Here is an 11,470-nt window from a genome sequence, read left to right as displayed (position 1 = left end):
AATCCTGGCTCCTCCTCCGGCATCCGGCAGTTCCTCTGTGGGAACCAGAACTGGGAATGGGGACGGGGGCGGTGGGATAGGGACACTGGGAGCAGGTTGGGGCCACCAGGATTTGGAATGGGGACGTTGGGACTGGGATGGGGACACTGGGGACAGGGTTGGGGACACTGGGAGTAGGTTGCAGACATCAGGAATGGAAATGGGAACACAAGGAGACAATGGGGAAAGGGATGGGGACACCAGGAGCAGGATGGGATGACCAGGAGAAGGTTGGGGACACTGGAACAGGCTGGGGTCATCAGGAATGGGGTGGAGACACCAGGAATAGCAATGGAGACATTGGGAGGAAGTTGGGGACAGCAGGAACTGGGAATGGGGACACACGGAAATGGGAATGCAAAAGGCCTTAAAATCAAGTACCCAAAATTCATGGTCTGTTCTTTTTCCCACAAAAGAAGGCGTGGTGAACTCTCCAGACCAGGGAATTGGAAGATCTCCCCAAAACTCCTTTGGTACACGCTGCAGGGCCAACGATTCCTCTGCTCTGCCCTGTCGGCGCTGCTTTGTCTCATCTGGGTCCCCAGAAACTGTCAGCAAAAGCTGGGGAATAAAATCTCTGAGCAGTTGGTTGGGTTCCAGAGGTGACCCTACTTCATTCAGCGCTGAAGGGACGCAGGAATTGCTCTCTAACACATGTACATCAGTTCTCAAAACTTTTAAGTATTTTCACATTTTAGCAGACAAAGGAATTCCTGTCCCTGGGCTTACCAGTTCTCTGCAGGAATTTTTATTCTCTCTTCTATTGACTCTGGATTTCTCACTTTGCATGATGCTTAGTCCACAGTTTCTATCCTTTTCTTGTATTTTCCCTGGATAAAGAGAGCCTCAGTAACTGTCTGTGTTAGTTTTGCCTTCATCTCTGGTTTCTCTAAGGGTCTTTGTAGTTTAGAAATTCTGCCTTCTTGGTGTCCAGGTCTCAAAAATAGATTTCTCTGCCAGGTCTCTGACCAGTGAAATATGGTAGGCCTTAAACTTTTCCTTTGTTTTTCTAACAAATGGCCATGGCCCAGAACTTGTCCATCATCCATTGTCTCTTGCCCCCATTCAATCTCCTGCCAACAGTTTCTCCCCACTGCTGGGTGGGCTCCTTTGTCAAGCACTAGAACTTGTTGGGTAACAGGCCCAGTCCTGTTGCACATTTTTCGTGGGGATCTGCAGGAGGGCATTGAGTCTTCCAGGAGCAAATTGGCAGAGGACCCCAAGCTGGCTTGCAGTGTGGATGTGCTGGAGGGTAGGAAGGCTGTGCAGAGGGACCTGGACAGGCTGGACCTCTGGGCCGAGCCCATGGGCATGAGGTTCAAGAGTGCCTTTGGTGCCTTTGGGGCCTCTGGCCACAAGAACCCCCTGCAGTTCCAGGCCGGGGGCAGAGGAGCTGCAAAGGGTCCCCGTGGGAGAGGCCCTGGGGGTGCTGGTGGACAGAGGCTGAACCTGAGCCAGCGGGTGCCCGGGTGGGCAAGAAGGCCAAGGGCAGGCTGGCCTGGATCAGAAAGAGTGTGGCAGCAGGAGCAGGGCAGGGATTCTTCTGCTGGACTGGGCACTGGTGAGGCCACCCCTGCAGTGCTGTGTCCAGCTCTGGGCCCCTCAATTCAGGGAGAACCTTGAGGGGCTGCAGTGGGTGGAGAGCAGGGCAATGGAGCTGGGCAAGGGTCTGCAGTGCATGGCCTGTGAGGAGCAGCTGAGGGAGCTGGGCTTCTCCAACCTGGAGAAGAGGAGGCTCGGGGCTGACCTTCTCCCTGTCCACAACTTCCTGACTGGAGGCTGGAGCCAGGTGGGGGTCAGCCCCTTCTCCGAGGCAACAGGCGACAGGACAAGAGGACACGAGGACCTGCCTGTCAGGGGCTGTTTGTCAGGGACAGGAGCAGGACTTTTTGGAGAGAAAGAGGGATTAGGTCTTGAAATGGGCTGCCCAGGGAGGTGGTGGAGTCAGCGTCCCTGGAGGTGTTTAAGCAAAGACTGGCCATGGCACTGAGTGCCGTGCTCTGCTTGACGTGCTGGGGATGGGGCGTAGGCTGGACGCCGGTTGATCTCACAAGTCTCTGCCAAGCTCAGGGACTCTGGGCTTCTGTGCCACCCCAGCCTTTGGGGACAGCGTGCTGGTGGCTCAGAGGCTCCATCCTTGCCTTGCCTTGCCCATCTCCTGGCTGCCAGGCAAGGGCCTTGTGACATCAGAGCCTCTGTGGAACAGCGCGGGGGCTGAAAAGTGTCAGTGCTGCGTCCCCGTGCCCAGAGCCTGGGCAGAAGTCGGCTGGCAGGGATGGGCAGAGACTGTGCAGAGGTGTCAGCTCGTCCCGCAGCAGCACCATGCCCAGCCAGGGCATCTCCTGGCTCCTCAGGCTCTCGGTGCTCCTGCTCTTGCCTGGCCCACTGGAGCCTTGCAGCCGTGCCACAGGTGCCATTGCTGAGAACCGGGGTTTGCCTTGGCTGGCCCCTTGCCAGAAAAGGCAGGAGAGGCTGGAGAGAGGGGAAGGAGGGGGGTCAGGCCGCTGGGATGGTGCCGGCGGGCCGTGAGCCCCAAGCCAGCAAGGCCTTGGGGCCACCCGGTGTCAGGGGAGGACTGAGAGCCCCCAGGGAGGAGGAAAGCTGGGTAGGCCCCAAGGCTCCTGGGCCTCTTCCTTGGCAGCCCTTTGGCCAAGGCCCCAAGGCAGAGGTGGGGCTCAGCCCCTGCCCAGCAATGGGGCACAGGCTGAGCCCCAGGGACACCAGACCCAGGCGGCCTGAGCTCTTCTTCCTGCAGCGTCTGCCTGGGGCAGCCCAGCCAGGCCTGAGTCTCTGCAGGAGAGGCCAAGCCCAGCCAGAGAGGGCTCAGCCCTCTGAGGCTGCACTCACTGCAAAGGGAACAAAACATTGGCCCAGAGGACATCCTGCCCCCAAATGGAGAACTGGAAAGGTCAAGAAAAAAGAAGGGACCTCCCTCCATTGTTCGAAAAATGTTCAGACCTCTTTCCTAAAAGCATCCAGGACTCGGGTCCCCCAGTTTTGTCTCTGACAAGGCTTTGCAGGGGCTGCTTGGGAAAGGGAAGCCCTGGGGCCCCAGTGCAGATGGTGGGGCTGCACTCTGGGGGGGTCGGCCTTTGGCTCTTGGCTTCCAGGGGCCCCCAGGAGTCAGTGAGCCGGGTTGGGGACGAGGGGCAGGACTGGCTGGGATTGCCTCTGGGGCCTGGCCCAGAAAATGGAAGTGTCCCCATGGGGGCAGCTGGAAAGGGCCCAGGAAGGAAATGCTGCCCCAGCGCAGGCTGTGGCAGTGGGGAGTGTGCAGGGGGAGGAGGCTGGGCCAGAGCAGGGCTGGGCAAGAAGGGCCAAGCCGCGGGTGGGTTCTCCCCCGGCCCCCAGGGCCCAGCCCCTGATGGGAGGGCCTTGGGCAGGGCCTGGGGCGACTGCAGGAACCTCCGAGGCAGCCCAAGGGCCGTGCTTTTGGCAGCTGGGTTGACAGGCCCAGCTCTCTGCAAGAGAAGTTGAGGGCTCTGAGCCAGAGAGGGGCTGAGAGCCGGGTCCAGGTTTGGGAATGGCCGGGAGGGGAAAGGGATGTCTAAGAACAAGTCCCTCAGGAGAGGGAAGCAGAGAGGCTGTGTTTTGACCCCAGCACAAGGGTCTGCAGGGCAGAGCAGAGAATATCCCCCACGTGAGATTGTTGTGCATCCCTCCTTGCAGTTGTGACAGGCACTTCTCTTCAAAGGTCGTTCTGTGAGTATCTTCTTGTTCTTTCCAGGTGGGATGCAAGCGGTGGGGGGGCCTTTGGCACTGGAGGGACGCCGAGCAAGTTGAGCATTTTCCTGCCAGTCTGAATCAGATGTTAATTCTGGTGGGCTGTATCTTTTGTGAATCTAAGCACATCCCTTGGCATTTGGGTTTTTTTCCTGGGAGGTTCACAACCTGAGAAGCATCAGCAGAGTGGGAAGGAGGTCCCTGCAGTCAGAGGTCAGTGTAAAGGAAGCTGAGAGGGGAGCTTTGGTGAGAATGTTGCCCTCTGAGGGGATCCGTCAGTGTGTGCCTTCCCTGGGGGATTTCTTTGCAGTGGCCGTGCCTATTGCCAGGGGAACAGAGCCACAGGCCCAGGAGCCGAGTGACAAGGTCAGGTGCTCTTGTGCTGGCCTGGTGGGCAAGGGCAGGGGATTGCAGGGCTCAGCAATGAAGCATTTCCCTCTTCTCTTTGGAGGGAATGTTGCACTCTGAGGGCATCCATCAGTTTGTGCCTTTGCCTCTGCGATGCTGAAAAACCCAGTCCGAAGAACTGCTCAGAGACTTTGGATCTTTGAGCAGCAAAGGGATTTATTGCCGACGTCGGCAGCGAGCGTGGTTCGCACCACAGAGAACTTGGTCGAGAGTTTCACACAATATCGGGGTTGTATACAATTTTCATATATGATTAAATATGATACATCATATTCATCTGATCACAACATCTATCTATGCATATTAATAATGGGCAAAGCTCGGGCGGAGCTCAGGCGGAGCTTCTCTTGGTCCTCAGTTCTGGGAGGGGTTTAGGTGAGTCTGGGGTCTCTGCTCCTCTCCATCAGTCCTCAGTGTCCCCATCCTGGTCCCTCATGTTCCCACTCCATTCCTGGTGTTCCCATTCCCAGTGTTCCCATTCCCAGTGTTCCCATCCCATTCCTGATGTCCCCATTCCCAGTCCCTCGTGTCTCCAACCTGCTGCCGATGTCCCCGTTCCCTTTCCTGGTGTTACCATTCCAGTTCCTGCTCTCCCCAGGCTGCTCCCAGTGTCCCCAGCGTGGTCCTCCAGGTCCCCATTCCCATTCCTGGTGTCCCCATTCCCATTCCTGGTGTCCCCATTCCCATTCCTGATGTTCCCATCCCAGCTCTGTTTTCCACATTCCCATTTCCGTGTGTCCCCATTCCCAGTTCCTGCTGTCCCCAACCTGCTCCCAATGTCTCCATTGCTATTTCTGGCATCTCCATCCCATTCCTGATGACCCCAGCCTGTTCCACTGTCCCCAATCTTCTCCTGGTCATCCCATCCTGCTCCTGGTGTCCCCATCCCTTTCCCCATTGTCTCCTGGTGTTCCCATTTCAATTCCTGATGTCTGCAACCTGCTCCCAGTGTCCCCATCCCTGTCCCCAATGTCCCCATCCCAGTCCCGACGTCCCCATTCCAAATCCTGGTGGCCCCAGCCTGTCCCCAATGTCCCCATCCCTGTCCCCAGTGTCCCCATCCCAACCCCCCTGTCCCCATTCCCATTCCCTGTTCCCACAAAGGAACTGCCAGATGCCGGAGGAGGAGCCAGGATTTCTTGCCCAAAGCAGGAGATTTTCACACCCAAATTAAAGCCTCAGGAATAATTGTGGTCCTGGGTTTCACACTGGAAAAAGCAGGAAGTTGATCCATGGGGAAGAGCCGCAGGGGGGCCGGGGTGGGTGGGAGCAGCGGGATGAGCTCTGCCAGCAGCTCCTGCCTTTCCACAGGGAGAGGGAAGGGGCGGATCCAGCTCCAGGATCGCTCAGGCTGTGATTCCTGCTGGGATGAGAGCGGGGAAAGGAGTCACCATGTCCCTGTTCCCATCCCAGGGGATGGATCTGGCTGTGGAGCCCAGGGAGAGTAGGAACTGCTCTGGAATCCCACCTGATCCTGCTCTGTCCATCCCACCCCAATCCCACTCCATCCATCCCACACCAATCCCACTCCAGAATCCAGCCCTGATCCCAGTCCACAATTCCACCTGATCCCACTCCGGAATCCTGCCCTGAGCTGGAATCCCCTTCCAATCCCGCTCCAACCATTAGGCCCCCATTCCCCTCTGGAATCTCGGCATCCATCCTGGGATCCCTGCACAGAGGATCTGGATCCACACACGCTGCTGGGACTCACTGGTGGGCGCGGGGTCATATCCATTCCCCTCCCTCTTCCCTATGGAAAGAAAGTGGGATCAGCACCCGTGGCACAGGATCCCCGGAATGCTGCCGGGCGGATCCGTGCCCCTTGCCGACCCCCATCCCGGGAGTTACCGGATCGGAGCTTCCAAACACCGACTGCCACGAGACCGATGATGATGATGATGGCAGCGATGACGGACACAGTGTCCTAGTTAGAACAGCTGGGACCGATTCCTCACTGGATGGGTGTAGCCCAAAAGTGTGTATTCTATGGCCTTCCATGCCATTTTCCCAGGAACTGTTTTAGGGGGGGGGGGCCTGCGAGGTGGGGGGGATGTCCTGAGCACCCTCCTACCCTTTTATGGACTGAGCATCCTCATATCCTTTTATGGAATTCCCCACTCTGACAATCCTCATACCCTTTTATGGAATTCCCCGCTCTTAGGGAAGAACTGAGCATCCTTTTATGGAATTCCCCGCTCTGAGGGGAGGACTGACCATTCCTGCCTGAACTGGAGAATATATAAACCTGGAGTTTCGGAACCTTTCCACCACTAGTGGGATCCACAGGAAGGCTGCAGCTCACCACTCTCAACCAGACTGAGACCACCACCCTCAACTGGACTGCAATCAACACTTTTGACCAGACTGCAACAGCTCTCCCACCAGCAGGTTTTTTCTCCTCTCCCTTTACTTTGGACTCGGGGGGGACCCAAGGAAAACCACTTTGTTCATGCCCCAGGGTGCTGGGTTATACATTTGGGTTTTGTGGGTTAAAACCAAATTGCTTGTCTGTATAATCAGACTTATTGGGCAAGGGGGGCCCAAGGGGTGCCCAAGGGGGGCCCAAGGGGGGCCCAAGGGGGCTGGTCCAGGGGGGGAAGGGCTGCAGGGGGCGGATCCCAGAGGAGGAAACCCGCCAAAAGCGGCGGCCCAGCCGAGGGAGGAGCCGAGCGGGAGCACAAAGAGCAGCCAAAAGGTCCTGGCGGTGGCTGGGCAATGGCGGGGGGGCGAGAGCGGTTTGGGGGCCCCCCGTGAGAGCCGGGGGGGAACCCCGGTAGCCACGGAGTGGGGAGAGCGGAGAGGGGCGATCCCGGAGCTGGGGGACCCCCGGAATGCTGGAGGGGGGGAAGCAGAGAGGGAGCACCGGGCCCCTTAAGCGGGGGTCCCGGAGAGGGGGAAGGCCTTGGAGTGTGGAGAGGAGGGGGGGCCTTGAGGCGGGGTGGGAGCCGAGAGCGCCAAGAGGTTTGCGAGGGTGGGAGCCGAGAGAGGAGGGCCGGCCGGCCCCGGGAGGCAGAGTGGGGAGAAGTGAGACCTGGGACCCCCCTGGCAACACTCAAGGGGACCCCGGAGAGTGGGAACCCCCCGGAGCCGCGGGACCCCCGGCAACCCGGAGAAGGGGGACCCCCAATGCAGGCAGAAGTGCCATCAGACCAGACAGGGGGGACCCCCCTAACCCCAGAGAGCAGAGAGGGGGAACTCCTGGGAGGGTATTTTTGTGCTGAATGTTGGTGTTTTGGGGGTTTTTATGGACACAAGATGCCTGGTGAGTCCTAGAGCTGCACTTGGGCAGGAGGAACCCCCAAGGCAATGCGCTCACCCCTTGTTTTCCCCCCCATCAGGATTTCTGCTTCCCAAAGCTTGGGCGGATGGAGGAGGAGGCTGCGAGGAAGAGGAAGATGCCTTGGGCCCCCCAGGCAGGTGAGGAGGAAGTCAGTGCCCCTTTGGGTGGGTCTTTTGTCTTTTGTGACCGTCCTGCCGGGGCCGGAGTTGGGGGGATGTCCTTGGGCTTCCCTGTGGGCCGGAGGCAAATCCCCTGCGTGTCCTTGTTGGTTCCTGCCCCAGGCCCCGAGGTGAGGCCGGAGAGCGCGGAGGACAAATCCCCCCGGCAGAGCCTGGTGGGAGAGGCCGTTTTGAAGGGCTCCCCGGCGCAGGAAGGCAGCGGGGAGGAAAAGGGCCGGAGATGCCCCCGCAGGAGGGGCTCCAAAGCCAGCCCAGGGGGCTGTGAGGAGGAAAGAGCCAGCGTGTGCCGGGAAGGCGGCCGGAGCTTGAGGCGGAGCTGCGAGCTGGTGGTCCCTGAGCAGCCTCCCAGCAGGGAAAAGCACTTCAGGTGCTTGGAATGTGGGAAGAACTTCAGCAAGAGATGCAACCTCTTGAGGCACCAGCACATCCACACTGGGGAACGGCCCTACACGTGTGGGAAATGTGGGAAGAGCTTCAGTGACCGCTCCACCCTCCTCAGCCACCAGATGATCCACAGTGGGGAAAGGCCCTACATGTGTGGGGAATGTGGGATGAACTTCAATCAGATCTCCACCCTGCTCCGACACCAGATGATCCACAGTGGGGAAGGCCCTACACGTGTGAGGAGTGTGGGAAGAGCTTCAGGGACAGCTCCAGCCTTTGCAAACACCATTGCATCCACACCAGGGAATGGCCCTACAAGTGCTTGGAATGTGGGAAGAGCTTCAGCACAAGCACCAAGCTGCTCAGCCACCAGCACATCCACACTGGGGAGCAGCCCTACACGTGTAGGGAATGTGGGACAGCTCCACCTTCTACACCCACCTTCCCATCCACATCAGGGAGAGGCCTCACAAGTGTGGGGAGTGTAGGAAGAGCTTCAGGCAGAGCTCTTCCTTGACCTCCCACCAACGGACCCACCGGTAAGAGAAGCCCCGAGTGCCCCGACTGCGGGAAGAGCTTCGGCCGCTGCTCCAACTCCATCAGCCATGGGAGGACCCGCGTTGGATGATCCACAGGGACCCTCGTTGGGCACAGACCTGGTGTGCTGGTTTAAAGGTAAACCAGCAGGGGAAATGACAGCGGTGAAATCACGGGGACATCGATGACATCACAGGCACAGCGGTGACATCAGAGGGACAGTGGTGACATCACCGGGGGTTAATTTTGGTGTGAAAATCTCCTGCTTTGGGCAATAAATTCTGGCTCCTCCTCTGGCATCTGGCAGTTCCTCCCTGGGAACCAGGAATGGGAATGGGGACAGGGGGAATGGGAATGGAGACACCTGGAATGGGAATGGGAAAACCTGGAATGGGAACATTGGGAGCAGACTGGGAACAAGAGGAATGGGAATGGAGACATCAGGAACTGGGAATGGGGGCACCTGGATTGGGAATGGGGACACCGGGGATAGGGATGGAGACACTGGGAGCAGGTTAGGGACACCAGGAATGGGAATGGGGACACCAGGAATTGGAATGGAGATACCAGGAACTGGGAAGGGAACACCTGGAATGGGAATGGGAATTCGTGGAATGGGAATGGGAACACCTGGAATGGGAACGGGAACATTGGGAGCAGATTGAGGACACCAGGAATTGGAATGGGGACACCAGGAATGGGAATAGGGAAAACAGAGGTGGGATGGGAACACCTGGAATGGGAATGGGGACAATAGGAATGGGAATGGAGATACCTGGAATGGGAATGGGAACACCAAGAACTGGGAATGGGGAAAACAGAAGTGGGATGGGAACATCAGGAATGGGAGGAGGGACAATAGGAATGGGAATGGGGACACCTAGAATGGGATGGAACACCTGGAAAGGGAATTGGAACACATGGAATGGGAATAGGAACACCTGGAATGGAAATGGGTACACCTGGAATGGGAATGGGGACATTGGGAGCAGACTGGTGACACCAGGAATGGGAATGGAGGCAGCGGGAATGGGAATGGGGACACGTGGAATGGGGACGGGAACACCTGGAATGGGAATGGGGACACCTGGAATGGGAATGGGGACATCAGGAATGGGAATGGGGACACCTGGGCTGGGAATGGGAACATTGGGAATGGGAACATTGGGAGCAGGTTGGGGACACCAGGAATGGGAATGGGAACACCTGGAATGGGAATGGGAACATTGGGAGGAGACTGGGGACACCAGGAATTGGAATGGGGACACCAGGAATGGGAATGGGAACACCTGGAATGGGAATAGGGAAAACAGAGGTGGGATGGGAACACCTGGAATGGGAATGGGGACAATAGGAATGGGAATGGGAACACCAAGAACTGGGAATGGGGAAACAGAAGTGGGATGGGAACACCCTCACACATGGGGAGCCACAGGTGCTCACGGGAAGGACCATCGAATAAACACTCGATGGATTCTTCCTTCTTTTTAACAGTCGGTCCACAATGGGCCAGATTTGTTCTTTTTGCAGAAACCAACCAGCAGGAGAGATCCCACCACATGAACCGATAAAGCCTTCTACCGCTGCTGTCATCAGTTCTCATTGTCCTATGAGAACATGAAGTGACAACAGAACTGAAGAGTTATACAGGTTTGGGGTTTTTTGTTTGCATGTGTTTTATCTTAAAAATGTTATGATCCTAATAATTTTGCAAGATGTAAAAACCTACCACAAACATTGTGTTTGTGTTCCCCTGCTCCCAAAATTACTTGTATTAACAACTTATTAAGAATTGTTAATTTGTTTGTGTAGTTTTTCTGAGATGTATTGTTAGTTTAATTTTTGTCAAGTTTATTTTGTCTTTTTAAATATCTCTCTCGATTGAGAAACTCAACCAAATATAACCTGGGAGTTAGTACAAGTCTTCATGCATATTTGGAATCATACAAATACGCATTATATACATTAGCCTTCTGCCTTGAAAGGCATTGAATTTCATATTTGGTTAAATTTAACAAATAGAACTAAATTTAGGCCCAAAGAGAACATAAGAAAGCCTTTTACCAGCTCCCAAGTAACTCAATGTTTTGATGTATAATTTCAAGTATGTGTATATGTTTGTAACCTTATTAATGTTAAGAAATTTGATTGTAGCCTATTACTCACCCTGATTACTCACGGGGTGGAGAGAGAGCAGCTAATACAAATTAGCTTACTATTTTATTATAAAGTTGTTTTTTTTGAGAGAGGAGGGTTGCGGTGCATTGGGGCTACCTCTTCCTTTCCTTTACTCTTCTGTCTTCCTGTCCACTGTTCGAGAAGCACCACCCACAAAGAAGATTCACAGAGAACAAAAATCATTGAATGCATAAATCACAGGGTGGTGTCAGAGACTGGAACAGTTAATGATTTCTGCATTCTAAGAGACTTCTGCAGGCTTTTGACTTTCTGATGGGCAGCTGGGCCCATCCCCCCTCCTCCAGTGCAGAAGATGTCAAGCCCCCAAAAGGCGGGAAGAGCCGAGTTTACCACGCCCTCCACATGAACTCCGTGCCAAAAAGGGGGACACCCCCCTATGGAAACAACTCCCCGCCTTGGGGAGGTGCAAAGGATATGGATATTGACTGGTGACTTTGGGGTTTGGGGGGGATTTTTCCTTCTTCTCCCCCCACCGCCTGCGGATCCAGACCATTGCTTTTTACATGGCTGGATCCAGTGGGCGGTGACTATTTACGTTTTTACCACTCTCATCTTTTCTTCTTTCTTGCTCTCCCTTACTCTTACCCTGTCTTTCTCTCCCCTGTGCATTTTTCTCCTCCCCTGAAAGGTTGACCTTGTTATATGACAGCCCCCAAAATGCTGCAATACCTGTTGATACAAAATTGTTCAAATAAACCTTGTCAATATGTTTTCAGAC

The 11,470-nt window shown here is 55.8% G+C and overlaps 1 long non-coding RNA gene across 1 annotated transcript; it reads right to left on the bottom strand.

Moving 5' to 3' along the window:
- Positions 1 to 5,317: 5,317 nt before the first annotated feature.
- Positions 5,318 to 6,085, bottom strand: LOC127464420 (uncharacterized). The gene is made up of 3 exons (XR_007901357.1): positions 6,022 to 6,085; positions 5,885 to 5,923; positions 5,318 to 5,530 (listed from the first exon to the last, which is right to left on the bottom strand). It is a non-coding gene; the product is annotated as an uncharacterized LOC127464420 (long non-coding RNA).
- Between the last annotated feature and the right edge of the window lie 5,385 nt (positions 6,086 to 11,470).

Source organism: Manacus candei, unplaced genomic scaffold (assembly GCF_025592945.1).
Source record: "Manacus candei isolate 608988 ecotype Guabito, Panama unplaced genomic scaffold, ASM2559294v1 h1tg000222l, whole genome shotgun sequence".
Lineage (NCBI taxonomy): Eukaryota > Metazoa > Chordata > Aves > Passeriformes > Pipridae > Manacus > Manacus candei.
The sequence above is the reverse complement of the archived record's forward strand: the minus strand, read 5'-3'. Positions and strand labels throughout refer to the sequence as shown.